At 43.7% G+C, this 5,687-nt stretch overlaps 1 pseudogene; it reads right to left on the reverse strand.

Moving 5' to 3' along the window:
* Nucleotides 1-489: 489 nt before the first annotated feature.
* LOC119279383 lies at nucleotides 490-4,657 on the reverse strand (annotated as a pseudogene).
* Between the last annotated feature and the right edge of the window lie 1,030 nt (nucleotides 4,658-5,687).

Here is a 5,687-nt window from a genome sequence, read left to right on the forward strand (position 1 = left end):
GAACGGTAGCCAACTGCCCAACTATGATCCCAAGGAAGTACTAAACATCAGGAAGAAGCTGGCATATGATTGGGTCACCAGCACGCACAACACCGCCCCATGGAGGAAGTTGCTAAGATATGAGAAGGACTAGGTCAGTACTTTTTTTCTTTCTCTGCTCCACGGAGGAAGTTGCTGGTTTGCACAATTTTTAAGCAGATTTTGTAGTTGCACACTAGTAGCAATTCCGTTTGCAAGTCAAATATCATCACTTTTGTTGATACATTAGGAGCACTGGACATACAATTGTTCAACAACTAAATATTTAACCAGTTGCCAACAAAGGCACAAATAGCAACCTTTTTTACACAGTGCATGAACTAATTCAAGGAGCATAAATTAGATGAGGAGAAATCATAGATGCTGAATGTGTCCACTTGGTCCCAACATTGCTAAAAAAACATCGTTCTTCTCCTTTTTTGTCTCAAAATTACAAACGATGAAACAGAATCACAGTAGCCTGAGTGGACACACACCAGCAGTGTGATCTGTAGATTGGCACTGGCTGCATTTGTTTTTCTTCTTTGGGTGTAACTCCACCGCTGATTTGTACCGTCGACTCTTTGCCCTACCCTTTGTAGTAGACCTTGGAGGATCCCTGGGCACAAAATCATCAGAAGCTTGTGCAGGGGATGCAGCCTCCAATGGGCCAGTAGGACCATCACGATCACCTGTGTAATAATCATATAAAAAATTTAGTATTTTTTTGTTGTGCAACCAGCACTGATGTTCTCTGCAACCACACAGCCCATGCTGTGCAACTAACTGGTTGCTGTGTGCAAGTTAAGTTAAAAAAACACCTGCGGTAGCACGACCCGTCATGGTACTTGGATTGTAATCGCCTATGGGCAGAACAGGAAAAACAAGTTAGATTTTCAGCTTGATCCCCAAACTAACACAGCGCACGCAACTAGGCAGCATGTTCTGTGCAACTGGGCACTACGGTATGTGCAACTGAAGTCACACACCCTAGTTTTGCTGGGATTTGGGGAAGGTATTTTACTTGGGTGATGAGCCCCCTAAGTCCTGCCTGTAGGTCCATTGGGAGTAGCACGCAGGGCACTGCTAGTTGGGCCAGGCGGGGGAGGAGGTCTTTGAGGGTTGGCATCACCTATAGCCAGAACAGGACAAACAAGTTAGTCGTGTTATCTTTGATGCTCAAACTAACACGGCGTGTGCAACTAGGTAGCCTGTTTTCTGTGCAACTGAGCACCATGATGCGTTCAACTGGAGTTACAAACCTAGTTTGATGGGGAGTTGGAGCAGGTAATTACATGGACGATGAGCCCCCTGAGTGCTGCCTGTAGGGCCATTGGATGTCGTGCCCTGCCAGGAGGTGGAGGAGGTCCTTGAGGGTTGGCATCACCTATATCCATAATAGGAAAAACAAGTTAGTTTTGTTATCTTTGATGCTTGAACTATCACAGCATACGCAACTAGGCAGCCTATTCCGTGCAACTGGCCACCATGATGTGTGCAACCGGGCACAATGATGTGTGCAACTGAAGTTACACACCTAGTTAGATCAGGAGTTTGGGGCAGGTAATTACCTGGATCATGAGCCCCCTGATTGCTGCCTGGAGGTGGAGGAGGTCCTCGAGGGTTGCCATCATCTGATGGCCCCGTGGCAGCAGTCCGTTTTTTCTTTTGCTTGGACTTGTTCAGGTGGCCGATCTCGGTACGTGCTGCGCGCATATGCTTGTATACAATAGCTTGTGCTGGATCAGAACCACTCGCAAACTTTGCTAGTTTCTGAAAATCGTATATCATGTTCCTCTCCCTTATCTGCTTCTTTGATTGAGGAGGCATTTCATCCGGTTGCTCATAACCAGTCCCTGGCGCACTAGGTACAGCAGTAGGTGTCCACTGTCTTAGCAGGTACCTTTCCGGTATGACGTCAACTCCAATATGTGTGAACACCTTGAGGATGTGGCAACAGAGGATGCCGTCCTTGTCCATTTTATAGCACTCACACAAATAGGAACCCTCCTCCACCCTTGCCTGCACCAAGTAGTTTCGAGAACCATATTTGGCAACAACTTCCTGGTTCGGTGTGAGCTCAAATATATTAGCACCAACTTGGAATGCATTATAACGTCCAATCAGCACAAACTCTTCTCTGAACTTGCGGTAAAGGTCCCTAGTGTAGGTTTTGTAAGCTTGCTTCTCTATTGGGAAGTTGGAACACAACTCAATCTCAAGGTGTTTTGTCCTGTAATCATTGCAGCCTTCCTTGGCAAGGATGTAGTTCTGGATTTTTTTCATATCGCTTGACGAAGTTCAGCATTGAGTTGTGTGGGTTCACATATCTTTTCAGGACGGCGTTGAACCCCTCACTATGCTGTGTAGACTGTAGGAACGGGAAGAACCTGTGTTTGAAGTAGCACGGCACCCAAGTTGACCTGTATTTGTACAACTTCTCAAAGTGCGTGTGCGTCATAGCCTCATACTTCACCATTAACCCAGCCCAATTCTGCTCAAACTCGTCTACAGTGAAGCTGAAGTCAACACACCTGTTGAAATCATCAGAGAGTCCTGGATTCTGGCACAACAACCAACCAACTTTTTCTTGAGCCTTTTTCATGATGTGCCATCGACAACAGCGGTGCACGGTGGTTGGAAAGATGCTTTGTATCGACTGCCTCATTGCACCACCCTGATCGGTGATGAAGTTGTCAGGAGGTTTGCCATCCATAGCCTCTAGGAATGCTCCAAAGACCCAATCAAAGCTCGATGCCAACTCCTGCCTCACAAACACGCAACCCAGCATGAAAGATTGGCCATGTTAGTTTATTCCTATGAAGGGCGCGAACGGCATATTGTACATGTTGGTCATGTAGGTCGTGTCAAACGATATGCAATCGTGGTATGCCTCTACATAAGCTTTTCGAGCTAAGCCATCCACCCAAAATATGTTGACAACTTAGTCCTCTTCATCATATTTCACCTTATAGAAGAAGTCTGGATCGGTTTTTTGTATATCCTTGAAATGCGCAATTGTCTCAATCAAATCACCCTCCTTTGTGTCATCTCTACCGAAACTTGTACACAGATTTGTTATTGCCTTTGGTCCGAGTGGCACCATCATCTCAGATCCATAGAACTCTGCCATTATATGCATCATACGTCCTGCATAATACAAAAAAAATAGTATATCCTTTTTTAGTTGCACGAATGCGCACACCCAGCTGCACAGTAATAGGACATGTGTTGGCACAGAATATAATTGCAGGAAATGGACACATAGCTGAACCTTTTTAAAAACACTTTTGCACTGTTTGCATACAGGACATTGTGTAGTTGCACAGTAAAGACAATCTAGCTGCACAACAAGCACCAAAAGTGATATACAAAACAATATGGGAAGTTGGATACCAGTTGCACAGTTAAGTCATTTCAGTTGCACAGTAGTACCATAACAGTTGCACACTGGACTGCCTAGAGGAAAACTTAATTCTTTAAGGGATGGATCATGTGCTCGAATGCGCACATCCAGCTGCACAGTAATAGGACATGTGTTGGCATAGAAGATAATCGCAGGAAATGGACACCTAGCTGCACCTTTTTAAAAGCACTTTTGCACTTTTTGCATACAGGACATTGTGTAGTTGCACAGTAAAGACAATCTAGTTGCACAACAAGCACCAAAAGTGATATAAAAAACAACATGGGAAGTTACTGAACACCAGTTGCACAGTTAAGTCATTTCAGTTGCACAGTAGTACCATAACAGTTGCACACTGGACTGCCTAGAGGAAAACTTAATTCTTTAAGGGATATAGAAAAACACCACACCTGTAGTCAAGTTGCAGTTATACAAGATGCGCAAAAACTCCTTTTCATCAGGTGAGATGCCTTGGTGGGATCTCAAGTATTGGGACAATGAAGGTTTGTTCACGAGCGGATGATTGTGGTCACGAACAAAGTGTGTCACCTCCCATCGCCCATCTATCAGCTTCACCAACATCTTCGCTTTGCATTGAGTCTGCTTTATTGTCTAACGTTTGCGCTTCTTCTTCTTCTTACTAGTACCAACCTCCTCTTCAGCAAATATCGGAGGTTCTTCTTCCATCTCCTCGTCACTGTCAACAGATTTTGGATCTGGAATAGGGTCCAGGGCAGGAGGAGCCTCAGCTCCTCCATCATCAGCTTTGGGCTTCTTGAACTTGTTACAGCAAAACTGTTGTTTTATCAATTCATTGGTGCGGGGTGTCCGTCTAGATGTGTTCATCTTGATAGAGAAACCCATCCGTAGTGCGTAGCTGTTGTAGTGATCTTTAGCAATTTGAAGGCTGTCAAACCTCATGCTAACATAGGGTTCCATAGGTTGAGAACCAGCCTCATCCTCTCCTTCTTCTTCTTACACAGCTCCTTCAACAGCCCCAGCTCCTAACTCAGTCCTCATTGGACCAGGAACATTTGCCTTGGTTCCTGTGTCATCTAAAGTATGGCTCTCTGATTGCAAAGACACCACTACAGGGGCACCATGGCTTGATGGCTGGCCTACCACATTGTCATGGCCCATAGGGCTTCCACCACGACTTGCCTGCGTGTAGTAAACAGATCGCCCATTTTCTGACCAATTTCCTTGTGGTATGCTGGGTTGCTGCTGATCCATATCACGAGGAAGCTCATTGAGATTGGGAGGCAACTCATTGAGATCAAGCATTTTTTTTCCTTTTTTTCGACGCTGCCACACACTCACTGCACATATAAAAAAAGAAGAAAGTGATGATCAATTGTTAATCATAGAAAAGAGTGTTTCAAACAACCTAAAAACTTAGTAAACAGGCAGTTGCACACCATTTTATGACAATCTTAGTTCCAAAAGCAACATGTCTATAGAAGAATCTTTTACTATAACATGCATGCATTTTTTGTTTCTGCAAAGAGTTGTTATGTTAGTTGCATAGTTTGCAGTAAATAGTTGGCAAGAACTTGACTTCTTTTTACTACAGAGTTATCTGACTTTCTCCTCTGCTTTTGTTGCAATGATCCGAAGGGTTTCCGTTTGCAAGGAGCTTATTCAGATTTTTCTGCACATAACTGGGACACAATTTGTTGCTACTTTTGCAGATGCAAAATCCAGGTGAAAGAAGAAAGAAGAATTTGATGACAGACTATAGATATATGTTTTTCGTCGCCGTTTCTGTTTCTACTTCCAGTATATTTGAACATATTTTTACGCTATAGCTTTGCAATAGGTGTGCTACCAGGATATATGTGTGGGACAAGCATATATGCGTGACTACTTTAATGTGGTTTTATGGCTTCAATAACCTTTGTTTATTCATCTGTTGCACATATTGCTGCAGAAGTTGCTGTACTGCAGTTTTTTGGTTTTGGCTAGAATAAATCTTTGAGTTGGCCAGGATGCATATATCAGTTGGCCAGCATGCAAGTTTAGTTGGACAGGCAATGTGTTTAGTTTTGTGAGAATAGATGTTTCCAATTTCCCAGGATGCATATATCAGTTGGCCAGCATGCATGTTCAGTTGCACAGTCCATGTATTCAGTTGAATAGAATAGATGTTTCATTTTCCTAGGATGCATACATCAGTTGGCCAACATGCATGTTCAGTTGCACAGCCAATGTGTTTAGTTGGCTAAAATAGATGTTTGATTTTTCATGGATCCATATATCAGCT

The sequence above is a fragment of the Triticum dicoccoides genome, chromosome 3B (assembly GCF_002162155.2).
Source record: "Triticum dicoccoides isolate Atlit2015 ecotype Zavitan chromosome 3B, WEW_v2.0, whole genome shotgun sequence".
NCBI classification, from domain to species: domain Eukaryota; kingdom Viridiplantae; phylum Streptophyta; class Magnoliopsida; order Poales; family Poaceae; genus Triticum; species Triticum dicoccoides.